Here is a 15,762-nt window from a genome sequence, read left to right as displayed (position 1 = left end):
ATTATTCTGAAAGTAATACTTGAATAGTCGATTAATGACTATTTTAAATTTTGTTGAACTTAAGCTCAAGAGCAAAAGGGAACTAGATCCGATAAAGGCAAAGAAAAGATCACTGAGTAGTCGAGTTGGAACCGTCTTACCCAACACAAGGTAAGTCATTAAGCATGTAGTTGGTATTATTTCAAATGGTCATAATGTTTATGTATTGATGCTGAATGGAATGAATAAATATACATATATATATATGCATGTACGTATGTGATGATGAAATTGTTGAATGAAAAGAAAAGAGGTAAGATGTACTGAGTTGTTGATCTCGGCACTAAACGTGCGGGTATAACCATTTATGACCATGAGATTGGCGCTAAGTGCGCGGGATTAAATTGTACAGCACTAAGTGTGCGATTTGACTATGTTGCACTAAGTGTGCGAAATGAATATGATGCACTAAGTGTGCGAATTGACCATGCGGCACTAAGTGTGCGAGTTTGACTATGTAGCACTAAGTGTGCGATTTGATTACGTAGCACTAAGTGTGCGAGTTGATTATATAGCACTGAGTGTGCGGACTCAATATGCATTCGTGAATCATTATGGACACTATGTGTGCGACACTATTGAGTCGATCGCGGACAGCGGATCGGGTAAGTGTCTTGAGTACATGGCTAATAGGTGCTATGCTTATACTTGGTGTTGAGCTCGGTAAGTTTGAACCTATGTGACAACTATACTTGAAGTCACGTACATAAAATTTATCGTAGGATGGGTGAAAGGCCGTTTAGTCGTTTGACTGTAATGAAAATAAATTGATTTATGAAAATGCTTCAATGTCCTATTGATGAGTATATGGAATGTGAATGCATGAATTGATATGAAATTGAATCGATAGGTTGGAGGAACTATGGTATGGTTCGGAATGGATGGAGTAATTAGCCTCGTTCCATTTTGTTTTCTCTTGTGATAATGTTATTGATGGATGGTAATGCATAGCTTATGACTTACTGAGTTATAAACTCACTCGGTGTTTCCTTGTCACCTATTCTAGGTTTCTTGGACACATCTCTTTTTGCGTGATCGGGCCGTCATCGAAGTCATCACACCGGATAGCAAGTTTTGGTACTTTCTTCTTAGTTGGCTTAGAAGAACATTTTGGCATGTATAAGCTATTACGTTGTGTTTGAACTTTGGCATGTAAACTTTAAGCCATGCGAAAATGGCACGAATGTTCGATTGAGTTGGATCAAGGGTAGGCATGAAATGGACCTAGTTACTTTCGTAACAGATGCTGGCAGCAGCAGTGTCATGAGATTGAAAAATCACTAAAAATAGTAGGAGTGGAATTAATTGATGAATAAATTATGTAATCGAAGCTCGATGAGTCTGTTTTCATGAGGAAGTAACGAAAAGATCATATGGGCAGTATATTAAGAGATAATCAGATTTTTGTGGGACAGGGCCAGAACGGTTTCTGGATTCCCTGCTCCGACTTTGGAAATTCATTATAAATTAACCAGAGATAATTAGGGGTCGTACCATATATGTATAGATTCCTCTCTGAGTCTAGTTTTCATAGAAGCAAACGGCATCAGTATTGAAGCCCCGTGCAGGGAGATATCCAAGTCGTAATGGGCAAAGGTCAGTGTAGTCGACCCCTGCAACATGGGAGACTTTGACTAATAAACTGTACTAATTGGCCCGACCAAAAATTCTAGAAAAAAATACATAGATGGGCACATGAGTCTAGTTTCTGGGAAAAATTACGAAACTTATTTTCGAGTTACGAAACTCAAGATATGATTTTTAAAACGACTAGTACACAGATTGGGCAGTGTCTGGAAAATAAATTTTATAAGGGGTTAAAGTCAGTTAACACCTCGTGTTCGACTCCGGTGTCGGTTTCGGGTTCGGGGTGTTACATTTGATTGGTATCAGAGCTATGGTTTAGTCGGTTCTAGGACTACCATAGCACGTATGAGTCTAGCTATACATGCCTTAATGTTAATGTTTAAAAGGGTGATGACTTCTGACGGTTGAAATGTTTTTGTTTTGATTAGTAAATGGATCCCAGTGTAGAAAGAACCCTAGCGGATGACGTTGAGAGCGTAGCGGCTGCTCCTGCACAAGGGACGCCGCCTATTGAACCTCAGTCATCTGCGAATAATCAAGGTGAGGGGGCTAAACAAGCCTTCTTTACCATGATGAATGAGTGGGTCGCGCAATATGCCCGAACCAACCCGGCTGTCCAACAATTCCCAAATTTGAATAATCCACCCCAAGAGCCTGTAATGCCATCAGTCGCTGATCCTGTGAGGCTGAGTAAGCCACCTGTAGACTTGATTAGGAAGCGTGGGGCCGAGGAGTTCAAGGCCATAGTAACTGATGATGCCGAAAGGGCCGAGTTCTGGCTTGATAACACCATTCGGGTGTTCGATGAATTGTCATGCACACCTGACGAATGTCTAAAATGTGCTGTATCTTTGTTGCGAGACTCAGCCTACTATTGGTGGAGGACCTTGATTTCCATAGTCCCGAACGAGCGAGTAACTTGGGACTTCTTTCAAACGGAATTCTGAAAGAAATTTATTAGCCAACGGTTCATTGATCAGAAGCGTAAGGAGTTCTTGGAACTCAAGCAAGGCCGTATGCCTGTATCTGAATACGAACATGAATTCGTAAGACTCAGTAGGTATGCCCGGGAGTGTGTAGCTGATGAGGTTGCTATGTGCAAAAGATTCGAGGAAGGATTGAATGAAGATTTAAAGCTACTAATGGGTATTTTGGAAATAAAAGAATTCGTAACACTAGTTGAACGAGCCTGCAAGGCGGAAGAACTTGGAAAGGAGAAGAGGAAGGCTGAATTTGAAGCTAGAGATTATCGTAAAAGATCGACGGGTAAAGCTCCGTTCTCAGCTGTAAAGAAGTTCAGGGAGGACATTAATAAGTCGAGGGCGACTGCGGGAATTTCCATCAGGGCAAGACCATCGATGGGCTCCCGAGCTACTTCGGTAGCTAGTGTGGGCAATAATCGTCACGAGAAACCTGAATGTCCCCAATGTGGAAGACGACACCTAGGTGAATGTTGGGGCAAGTCTACTAGTAGGGCCTGTTACGGATGCGGTTCGAAGGACCACTTCATTAGAGATTGCACGGAGCTGGATGAGAAGAATAAGATTCAAGGTGCAAGACCTAGTGGAGTGACATCTAGAGGTAGACCACCGAGAATTTTAGGAGGCAGGGGTGGTAGTCAGAGGGGGGCCTCTGATACGGCTGATCGAGCCGAGAACCGTACTCCTGCTAGAGCATATGCCATTCGCGCACGAGAGGAGGCATCCTCCCCCGACGTCATCACTGGTACCTTCACTCTCTTTGATACTAATGTGATTGCATTGATTGACCCTGGTTCTACTCATTCATATGTATGCGAAACCTTAGCAACCAGTAAGACTCTACCTGTTGAGTCTACTGAGCTCGTAATTCGAGTATCAAACCCTTTGGGTCAATGCGTACTTGTTGATAAAGTGTGTAAGAGATGCCCTCTAATAATCCGAGAATCCTGTTTTCCGGCCGATTTGATACTTTTGCCGTTCGACGAGTTTGATGTTATTCTTGGTTTGGATTGGTTAACCGCGCATGATGCGGTTGTGAATTGCAAAAGCAAGACTATCGATTTGAGGTGCGCAAATAACGAAATAATCCGAGTTGAGTCTGCGGACTTAAGGGGGTTGCCAGCTGTAATATCAGCAATGTTGGCCCAGAAATATGTAAGGAAAGGGTGCGAAGCATACCTCGCGTATGTACTTGATGACAAGGAGTTAGAAAGGAAACCCGAATCGGTGCCGGTGGTTTGTGAATACCCGGATGTTTTTCCTGAAGAGTTACCGGGTTTGCCACCTGTTCGGGAGGTAGAGTTTGGTATTGAGCTTGTACCTGGAACTACGCCAATTTCGATCGCTCCGTATCGTATGGCACTAACCGAGTTAAAAGAGTTGAAAGCTCAGTTGCAAGAATTGACGGATAGAGGTTTCGCTCGACCGAGTTTCTTACCTTGGGGTGCACCAGTATTGTTCGTGAAAAAGAAGGACGGAACCATGAGGTTGTGCATTGACTATCGTCAACTGAATAAAGTGACGATAAAGAATAAGTATCCGTTACCGCGTATTGATGATCTGTTCGATCAATTAAAGGGAGCATCGGTGTTTTCAAAGATAGATTTGAGATCGGGTTATTATCAGTTGCGGATTCGAGATTCGGACGTACCCAAAACTGCTTTCAGAACGAGGTACGGTCACTACGAGTTCTTAGTGATGCCGTTCGGGCTCACTAATGCCCCTGCGGTGTTTATGGATTTGATGAATCGGATCTTCAGGCCGTATTTGGATCGGTTCGTAGTTGTGTTTATTGATGACATCTTGGTCTATTCAAGAGATGAGACCGAACATGCTGAGCATCTGAGGCAAGTGTTGCAAATTTTGCGGGATAAGCAGTTATATGCTAAGTTCAGTAAGTGTGAGTTCTGGTTAAGAGAGGTTAGCTTCTTGGGTCATGTGGTATCCGCATCGGGTATTCGAGTTGACCCGAGCAAAATTTCAGCCATACTTAACTGGAAGCCTCCGAGAAATGTTACCGAAGTCCGGAGCTTTCTAGGGCTCGCCGGTTATTACCGACGATTTGTCAAAGGTTTCTCGATGATAGCCACACCAATGACGAAGCTACTTCAAAAGGATGTTAAGTTCGAATGGACGGAGAAATGTCAGAAAAGCTTCGATCAACTGAAAACTCATTTGACTGAAGCTCCAATTTTGGTGCAACCCGAATCGGGTAAAGAGTTTGTCATTTATAGTGACGCATCCCTACTTGGGTTGGGTTGCGTATTGATGCAAGAAGGTCGAGTTGAGGCCTATGCGTCAAGACAATTAAAGCCACACGAGAGAAATTATCCGACCCATGATCTCGAACTAGCCGCCATTGTGTTTGCATTGAAAATATGGCGACATTATTTGTTTGGTGAGAAGTGCCATGTGTTTTCGGATCACAAAAGTCTCAAATATTTGATGACTCAACGAGACTTGAATCTGCGACAAAGACGTTGGCTTGAGTTGTTGAAAGATTACGAGCTTGTCATTGATTACCACCCGGGAAAGGCTAATGTGGTTGCGGACGCCTTAAGCCGGAAATCACTGTTTGCTTTGCGAGCGATGAATGTACACTTGTCTGTTCTATCTGACAATGTGTTAGTAGCTGAATTAAAAGCCAAACCATTATTGACTCATCAAATTCTTGAAGCTCAGGAAGTCGATGATGAATTGGTTGCAAAACGAGCTGAGTGTGTTCCGAACAAGGAATCGGAGTTTCAGGTTGATGATGATGGTTGTTTGAGGTTTAGAAGTCGTTTGTGTGTTCCAAGGAATTCGGAACTCATTCCGATGATTCTGAACGAAGCCCATTGTAGCCGAATGTCAATTCACCCGGGGAGCACGAAAATGTACAACGACTTGAAACGTCGGTTTTGGTGGCATGGTATGAAACGAGACATCTCCGACTTTGTTTCGAGATGTTTAATATGTCAACAAGTGAAAGCGGAACATCAAGTGCCTTCAGGGTTACTTCAGCCGATCATGATACCCGAGTGGAAATGGAACCGAGTCACAATGGACTTTGTGTCCGGACTGCCATTGTCCGCAAGTAAGAAGGATGCGATTTGGATTGTTGTTGATAGGCTGACTAAGTCGGCTCACTTTATCCCCGTGCGTACGGATTTTTCATTGGATAAACTAGCCGAATTGTATGTTTCTCAGATTGTGAGATTACATGGAGTACCTATTTCTATCGTGTCGGATAGAGATCCGAGATTCACCTCGCGATTTTGGAAGAAATTGCAAGAAGCTTTGGGTACCAAGCTGCATTTTAGCACCGCTTTTCATCCCCAAACCGATGGTCAATCCGAGCGGATAATTCAGATACTCGAGGATATGCTGAGATGCTGCATCCTTGAGTTTAGTGGTTCATGGGAACGGTATGTACCTTTGATTGAATTCGCTTACAACAATAGTTTTCAATCAAGTATTAAGATGGCACCTTACGAGGCTTTGTACGGTCGTAAATGCCGTACACCATTGTTTTGGACCGAGCTCGGTGAAAGTAAAATTTTCGGAGTTGATTTGATTAAAGATGCCGAACAGAAAGTAAAGGTAATCCGTGAAAGTCTGAAAGCAGCCACAGATCGTCAGAAATCGTATGCGGATTTGAAACGAAAAGACATTGAATATCAGGTGGGAGATAAAGTGTTTCTTAAAGTTTCGCCTTGGAAAAAGGTACTTAGGTTTGGCCGTAAGGGCAAGTTGAGCCCGAGATTCATTGGGTCGTACGAAATCTCCGAACGAGTGGGGCCAGTTGCGTATAGATTGATTTTGCCCCCTGAGCTTGAAAAGATCCATGACGTCTTTCATGTTTCGATGCTTCGACGCTATAGATCTGATCCATCGCACATAATTAGCCCATCAGAGGTTGAAATTCAAGCCGATATGAGTTATGAAGAAGAACCGATGCGTATCCTAGCTCGTGAAGTGAAGGAGTTACGAAACAAAAGAGTTACGCTAGTAAAGGTGTTATGGCTCAAACACGGGATCGAGGAAGCTACTTGGGAAACCGAGAGCTCGATGAAAGAACGATATCCAAACCTATTTACCGGTAAGATTTTCGGGGACGAAAATTTCTTAAGTGGGGGAGAGTTGTGACAACCCAAAATTGACCCTAGTCGGGAAGTGGTTTCGGGACCACAAAACCGAGTCTTATAAATAATTAAAGATTATATTCTGTGTTTATGATGTGCGTAAATGCTTGTGTGATAGTTCCATACTTTAATTTGGTCAGTGTATGTGGAATTTATTAGTAGGGACTTATGTGAGACAATTTAGAAATATGCTAGGCAAGTGTTCAAGTGGCCCATTAATATATGTGGGAAAGTGTTTGTCCTTGCATGTCAAATTAGCCAAATTAAAGCATAGTGGCTGGCCATGCTATGGGTGGAAACATGTCACCAACATGTTATGCTAGTGATGTATGCTAAGAAAAATAAAATAAAGAGCATGGTAATTAAACAATGAAAAGGAAGGGTGATGAAAAAAAAAATGGTCTCATCCATACCCCCCCTTGTTGCCGTGAGTTGAGGAAAGAAAACAAAAAAAAAAATGTGTTCATTCTTGAACACCTTTGGCCGAATAGAGGAAAGAAAGGAAAGGGAAGAGCTTGAGAAAATCGGCTATGGTGGTTTGCTAGACTAAGGTATGTTTGATGTTGTTCTTGAGATGCATGCATGTTTTAGTAGTTGACTTGAGTTCTAAAAACCCATGGTTCAATTTTGTGGATTGATGATGATTTTGTGTTTTGCCATTGATGAGTGCTTGAGCTTTTTGATAGTTGTTGATGAAAAGTGAAAGATATGTTAAAGATTAATATGTTAAATTAAGGCTTGGTAAGCTAGCTATTAAGGTGAAATGCTAATGTTAGTATTTGATTTGGTAATAATCTGTTTGGGGACAGCAGCAGTAAGGTGATTTTGGAAAATCGCCATAATTTGTAGGAGTTGAATTAGAAGCTGAGTGAATTATGCCATTAAAGCTTGAAGAGTCTATTTTCTTACAAAAGAAACTATAAAAACAAAAGAGTTACCGATCTTGAGATATTTGAAGTATTGTGGGGCTGAGTCAAAATGACTACTAGATTCCCTGTTCTGTTTTTAGGAAATCATTATAAATTGTACAAAAATGATTATAAGATAAAATTTATATGCTTAGACTCCTTAATGAGTCTAGTTTCAAATGAGATCAAATACAACACATTTTGAATTCTGTAAAATGAGAAATTTGATTCGAAGTGAAGAGTGGTCAGAATAGTCAAACAGTGAAACAGGGGAAACTTTAAGAAAAATCTGGTATTGATTGGCCAAGTCAAAAATTCTGAAAATTTTATGGATGGAAGATATACGAGTATATATTCAGGGAAAATTAACGGCTAGTGATTTTGAGTTTTGTAGCTCCAGTTATAAACAATTTAGCGACTACTGCTCAGGAAAACAGCTCGTAGTGAATATGTGATTTTGTTGTAAACATTAATGAAAATTTGCCAATGAGTTATTTATTGACTATTATAAAGCTTACTATAATCTATGTGTGTGAAGGTCAAATCAATATATATATTATTCTGAAAGTAATACTTGAATAGTTGATTAATGACTATTTTAAATTTTGTTGAACTTAAGCTCAAGAGCAAAAGGGAACTAGATCCGATAAAGGCAAAGAAAAGATCACTGAGTAGTCGAGTTGGAACCGTCTTACCCAACACAAGGTAAGTCATTAAGCATGTAGTTGGTATTATTTCAAATGGTCATAATGTTTATGTATTGATGCTGAATGGAATGAATAAATATACATATATATATATGCATGTACGTATGTGATGATGAAATTGTTGAATGAAAAGAAAAGAGGTAAGATGTACTGAGTTGTTGATCTCGGCACTAAACGTGCGGGTATAACCATTTATGACCATGAGATTGGCACTAAGTTGGCGGGATTAAATTGTACAGCACTAAGTGTGCGATTTGACTATGTTGCACTAAGTGTGCGAAATGAATATGATGCACTAAGTGTGCGAATTGACCATGCGGCACTAAGTGTGCGAGTTTGACTATGTAGCACTAAGTGTGCGATTTGATTACGTAGCACTAAGTGTGCGAGTTGATTATATAGCACTGAGTGTGCGGACTCAATATGCATTCGTGAATCATTATGGACACTATGTGTGCGACACTATTGAGTCGATCGCGGACAGCGGATCGGGTAAGTGTCTTGAGTACATGGCTAATAGGTGCTATGCTTATACTTGGTGTTGAGCTCGGTAAGTTTGAACCTATGTGACAACTATACTTGAAGTCACGTACATAAAATTTATCGTAGGATGGGTGAAAGGCCGTTTAGTCGTTTGACTGTAACGAAAATAAATTGATTTATGAAAATGCTTCAATGTCCTATTGATGAGTATATGGAATGTGAATGCATGAATTGATATGAAATTGAATCGATAGGTTGGAGGAACTATGGTATGGTTCGGAATGGATGGAGTAATTAGCCTCGTTCCATTTTGTTTTCTCTTGTGATAATGTTATTGATGGATGGTAGTGCATAGCTTATGACTTACTGAGTTATAAACTCACTCGGTGTTTCCTTGTCACCTATTCTAGGTTTCTTGGACACATCTCTTTTTGCGTGATCGGGCCGTCATCGAAGTCATCACACCGGATAGCAAGTTTTGGTACTTTCTTCTTAGTTGGCTTAGAAGAACATTTTGGCATGTATAAGCTATTACGTTGTGTTTGAACTTTGGCATGTAAACTTTAAGCCATGCGAAAATGGCACGAATGTTCGATTGAGTTGGATCAAGGGTAGGCATGAAATGGACCTAGTTACTTTCGTAACAGATGCTGGCAGCAGCAGTGTCATGAGATTGAAAAATCACTAAAAATAGTAGGAGTGGAATTAATTGATGAATAAATTATTTAATCGAAGCTCGATGAGTCTGTTTTCATGAGGAAGTAACGAAAAGATCATATGGGCAGTATATTAAGAGATAATCAGATTTTTGTGGGACAGGGCCAGAACGGTTTCTGGATTCCCTGCTCCGACTTTGGAAATTCATTATAAATTAACCAGAGATAATTAGGGGTCGTACCATATATGTATAGATTCCTCTCTGAGTCTAGTTTTCATAGAAACAAACGACATCAGTATTGAAGCCCCGTGCAGGGAGATATCCAAGTCGTAATGAGAAAAGGTCAGTGTAGTCGACCCCTGCAACATGGGAGACTTTGACTAATAAACTGTACTAATTGGCCTGACCAAAAATTCTAGAAAAAAATACATAGATGGGCACATGAGTCTAGTTTCTGGGAAAAATTACGAAACTGATTTTCGAGTAACGAAACTCAAGATATGATTTTTAAAACGACTAGTACACAGATTGGGCAGTGTCTGGAAAATAAATTTTATAAGGGGTTAAAGTCAGTTAACACCTCGTGTTCGACTCCGGTGTCGGTTTCGGGTTCGGGGTGTTACAGTTACATGCAAGTGTTGGCCGGCCATTTGCATTCAAAAATGGTCTAATTGACATGCAAGTCCACATTTTTGAATACATGCTCTATTAGATCACTTTATATATTTACCTAACCTATTTTACCAATGTTTCACATAAGTCCCGTTTCAAAATTTCACATACAAATGGCAAAATAAATGCTTGAAATTGTTTTACACATGCATTTACTCACCTCATGAACATAGAATATAACTTTCAATTATTTATAAAACTCGGTTTCGTAGTCCCGAAACCACATTTCGACTAGGGTCAAATTAGGGGTGTCACAGAGAGAGCACCGAAGTTGTCAGTACTACTGATGCTTATTTTCTACGGAGCATGGCCACCAGACATATCTTTGATTTGGCATACTTCATCGCCTTAGCCTTCCTCCATCAGACTGACTGACATAGGAAGGGTTCTATCTATTTAGGCTCTTATGTGACTCAACTTACTCGACACTTTGGTCTCCTCGACACACTAGTGCAGTCCTCTACACTTACACTCGTCGGCCGGATGTCCCCACAAAGATTCTCGAGCATGATCCATATGAGAATGATCGAGTGGTGTCGTGGAGTAGATCCTCCTCAATACCGATTAGTTCATTCTAACTCTCAGAATGAACCCGAGGACTTCACTGATGATGTTCCCTTCCATCACGAGGATCCACCTCATCCTCCACCTTCGAGTCACCATCCTGTTTCTTCTGTTGCTACTTTAATGGACCTCTCCGAGTAGTTCACTTGTTTCGAGTAGCATTTCTTTCAGAGGTTTGACAGTATTAATTTGACATTGCAACAGATTTGTCAGCATCTCTATATCTCCTCCTCAGTGCCAACAACTCACGACACCAACGCGTCTGATGATGAGGACCATTGAGTCCATTTGTTTTATTTTATTTTATTTTTTATTTTTATGTTTATTGTTATTTTATTAGACTTATTTCATTTTTATATTTTGAGCTATATTTTTATTTTTTATTTCTAATCGAGTTTTAATCCTTTAATCTTCTTCACTATTTGTGTTTATTTTCTTATTAGCTTGCTCGGAATCATGCTCTACATTTAGATTTCACTACAATTCTGCTTTTCACTATTCTGGGGATTTCATCCAAAATTCAGGGTAGTTTCAATTTTCTTCCTCTCTTATAATATTTTGTTTATATTGTGATTATAAGTGTTTGTACATTGAGGACAATGTACATCTTAAGTGTGGGGAGGTTATTTATATAATTATTAGAAAATCCCTGAATTATGTCTTGTGTTTAAATGATTTTCTCATACTTCTATTAGAATAAGTTTTTATTGATTTATGATTTTTGTTGATGTGTTTTAGATTAATTTGCTGATAATCATGTATTGGTTGTTTTAAACTTTAAGACATGAGAGAATCAAGCATGATAAGTTTATTTTTAGAATTAAAAAAATTTTAGGTTGTTTCCCTAATTGAGGTATTACCTTGAAGTTTGAGATTTGCAAGATTGACATCAAAAACTATAATTTTTTGTGAGATTTTGAGCCTTTAGAGCATACATTTTTCTTGCTAATTTTTATTATTGGTTGTGAGTGTGTCAATATTGATTTGTTATTCTAGAACTTGATTCGATTATGAATGTCGAGACCACACCTTTGATTTGATATACTGAGATGATAAAGGCACTTAGGTTTTAACCCACTTATCCCATAAAAGCCTACCTACATAATTAATCCTTGGTGAACCCTTTGAGCCTAATACACCGTTTCTTGATTCACCCATTAATATTAACCCAAAACTCAATTTTTGCTCATTGAGAATTTTTCCTATTTTATTTACTCCATTTTTATCAAAATTTGATTTGGTTAATTGCCTGATTAAGTCTTTTGTTTAAGTTGCTAAACTATTTCCTATTGTTCTAAAAAAAACTCAAAAAAAATTAAAAAATACATATATATTGGTTATTATGTAGTTCTATGTTGATTGAGCTTGAACAGTTAAATTCATATTTTGAGAAGAAGCTCGTGTTATTCTTGAATAATTTTCAAGTGATGTAATTGTTTTTAATTCAGCATTGGTTTATTTTTCTAGTTTGGTAATTTATCAATTCGATCTCGATTTTAACCAAATTTTTTAGCTTTTCTCCACACCCTTTAACCTAAGCCCCATTACAACCTCTTAAAGACCTTTTGATTTGAGTATCATCTCCTTTTATAGTGGTGGGGATTTGATTTTCATGCAAGCCTATGGTAATGATTTTTCATGTTTGACTACTGAGTGCTTATTTTTGGAACTTAAACACTTTGAGTGATTTGAGTGAATCTTTAGTGAGGATGTTAATTCTTGTCGATTTTGAATTAAAGTTTATTACTTAGATAAGGGGAAATACCTACGTTTTCATACTTTAAAAATGTTCGACTTGGATTGTTTGAATCTTTAGTACTCTTTTAGTTAAATTATCAATGTATGATTATTTTTGAATTATGATGAAACATCATTGATGAGAATTATGACCTGAGAAAGATTAATTTTAATTGTGAGTTGAGAATTTTGCTTGAGGACAAGCAAACGCTTAAGTGTAGGGATATTTGATAAGCCATAAAGTAACTTGTTTTTAAGCTCATTTTTAATGAATTTTTAGATGATTTATTATGTAAATTAGTGAATTTGATGCTCTTAATCCTTTAAATTCATTTTTCTATACTTAGGTGAGCATAGAGGAGCGAAAAACAAGCCAAAATAGAGCAAAAAAAGCTATTTTTAACATCCACACAGCCCAAGAATTTCCACACAGGCGGGCCACATGCCCATGTTTCCTAAACAAGTGGAAAAACCCAATTTTTAGACTTCCTGAGCATTCTAAAGTCTATAAATAACAATTAGAAAAAGACCTAAGGAGCATGCAGAGAAGATTGAAGAAATTACTCGAAGAACACCATTGGAGCCAACTTAGAAGCGAATCTCCTTCAAGTTTGAATATCTCATTTTAACTTCTTTTGAAGCTTATTTGAATTTCATTATGTCTTGCAGTTTTCTGACTTCTTCAGATTATGAACTAAATTCCATAGATACCTAGGAAATATGAATCCTATTATGAATCTTATTATTTGATTCCTGAATTACATGATAAATACTTGATTCTTGTTCTCAATTATGTATGCTTATTTCGTGCTTTAATATTTAAGGGATATTAATTCATGTTTAATGTTCTTATTTAAGTGGAGCAAAAGTCCGTGTTTAAGAGTAGATCTAACATAATTGAGTGGAGTTGCATGCAATCCTAGAAATAGGACGACATAAATCTACTGGATTAGAGTCAAATCTAATAGGGGAATCTATAGATTGAGTTAATGCGACAATAGGGGTTTTAATTAGAAAGAGATTTCGATCAATCAACCTAGATTTTGTTTTTCATACTACCTAGAGTCTGTTGTTCTTGCTCTCGAAAGAGATATTAACATAATTTAGGGATTTATATGGATCAAGAAACGAGTAAATAATTTATTTAATTCAGATTCAAAATAATAAGTGAAGTTTAGGTGGATTCTTTCCTGGGTATTGTCTTTCTCTTTGGTTTTCTTCAAATATTTTCCTAATTCATTCCTTGTCACGTTCTTAGTTAATTTAGACTAGTAAATTTAGATTAAAAAATCATCCCAATTTATCAGCTAAATAATAGAAAAATTGTAATTACTGGTACTTTTAGTACTCGTGGATACGATATTCCCTACTCACCATAGTTGTACTATTGTCCGATAGGAGCGCTTGCCTTTATCGTAACCATAGTTAGTTTAGTGACCATCAGTATCTAAATTAAGGACATCAGCTACTTTCATCGGCTTTGTCCTCATGACTTACCACTGATAATTATTCAGTGTCATCTCAATAAATTCATAAGCCGCTTCGGGTGTTTTTTTGTTAAGTGTTCCACCAGCTGCTGTGTCAATTAACTGCTTTGTTGAGGGATTCAAACCATTGTAGAAGGTTTGAACTTGTAAACATAAGGGTAACCCATGGTGAGGGCACCATCTCAATAGATTTTTGTATCTCTCCCATCCATCATATAAAGTCTCTAAATTGATCTGAACAAAGGAAGAGATATCATTCCTCAACTTGGTTGTCTTATCCGGTGGAAAGTACTTCAGAAGGAACGGTCATTTGAGCCCATGTAGTGATGGAACCTCATGGTAAAGAGTTTATCCATTGTTTTATCTTTGTTCTTCAACGAGAATGGGAACAACATTAAGCGAATGGCGTCATCAATGGCACCATTAATCTTGAAAAAGTATCACAAATTTCTAGGGAATTTGCCAAATGAGTAGTTGGATTTTCGTCTCTCAAACCATCAAATTGAACATACTGTTGTACCATCTGAATTGTGTTCAGCTTCATTTTGAAGTTATTTGCAGCAATGGTGCATTGCACAATACTCAATTTAGCCTCAGCTAGAGTGGACTTGGCATAATCGTACATAGTACGAGGAACATGAGCTACAGCAACTGCAAGAGGTAGCTGAATATTCTGGTTATCACCCATCTCCTCAATAATAATAATAATGTCCTCTTATTCATCTACTATAATTTTTTGACTTTGCCTTGCTACTCTAGGATTTCTACGAGTTGTACTTCCAATTTCAATATCGAAAAGTAATGGTCCCGATGAGTTTCTTCTAGTCATAAACCAAAAAAAGCTACCAGAAGCAAAAAAAGAAATAATAATAAAGAAAAAAAAGAAAAATTAGAATGTAAAAATTAAACAAAACAAAATTATAATAAAAATAAAAATAGCTAAATTAATAAAAAAATAAAGTGTTCATAATATTTCAGTCCCCAGAACAGCGCCAAAAACTTGATCTGTGTTTTCCATACTAACTAAAAATATAACTAAGGAAAACACACCTATCGAACAATAGTATAGCTACAGTGAGTAGAGATATCGTATCCACAAGGACTAAATTATTAGTAATTATTGTTTTCTTATTATTTACCCAACAATTTGGAGTGATGAGTTTTAATCAAAAATTACTACACTAACTTAACTAAGAACGCAACAAAGAATGAATCAGGAAAATAATCAAAAGATAACCAATGAGAGATACAATACCCAAGAAAGAATCCACCTAGACACCTTCTATTATTATTAATTCGATTCAAACGATTTATTCATTTGATGTCTTGATCCTTAGAAATCCCTAAATTATGCTAATATCTCTTTTGAGAGTAAGAACAACTGACTCTATGTTGATTAATTCAAATCTCTTTCTAATTAAAACCCCTATTGTCACATTAACTCGATCTATAGATTCCCCTATTAGATTTGACTCTAACCTGGTAGATTTACGTCGTCCTATCTCTAAGATTGCATGCAACTGGACTCAATTATGCTAGATCTACTCTTAAACAGGGACTTTTGCTCTACTGAATTATGCACATTAAACATGAATTAATATCCCGAAAAAATTAAAACAAGAAACACACACACATAATTGAGAACAAGAATCAAGTATTTAATATGTAAAATAGAATTAAATAATAGAATTTGTCATAAGTTTTATCCTCCCTAGGTATCTAGGGAATTAGTTCATAATTCTAAATAAAAATATCTTAAAGTCAGAAAAACCATAAGAAACAAAGAAACTCATAAAAACTTCAGAAGAAATTAAAA

The 15,762-nt window shown here is 37.7% G+C and overlaps 1 non-coding gene across 1 annotated transcript; it reads left to right on the top strand.

The window, feature by feature from the left end:
• The first annotated feature begins 14,106 nt into the window (after positions 1–14,106).
• LOC121229868 (small nucleolar RNA R71) lies at positions 14,107–14,213 on the top strand. The gene has a single exon (XR_005927823.1). It is a non-coding gene; the product is annotated as a small nucleolar RNA R71 (small nucleolar RNA).
• The last annotated feature ends 1,549 nt before the right edge of the window (positions 14,214–15,762 follow it).

The sequence above is a fragment of the Gossypium hirsutum genome, chromosome A05 (genome assembly GCF_007990345.1).
Source record: "Gossypium hirsutum isolate 1008001.06 chromosome A05, Gossypium_hirsutum_v2.1, whole genome shotgun sequence".
In the NCBI taxonomy this organism is placed as follows: Eukaryota; Viridiplantae; Streptophyta; class Magnoliopsida; order Malvales; family Malvaceae; genus Gossypium; species Gossypium hirsutum.
The sequence above is the reverse complement of the archived record's forward strand: the minus strand, read 5'-3'. Positions and strand labels throughout refer to the sequence as shown.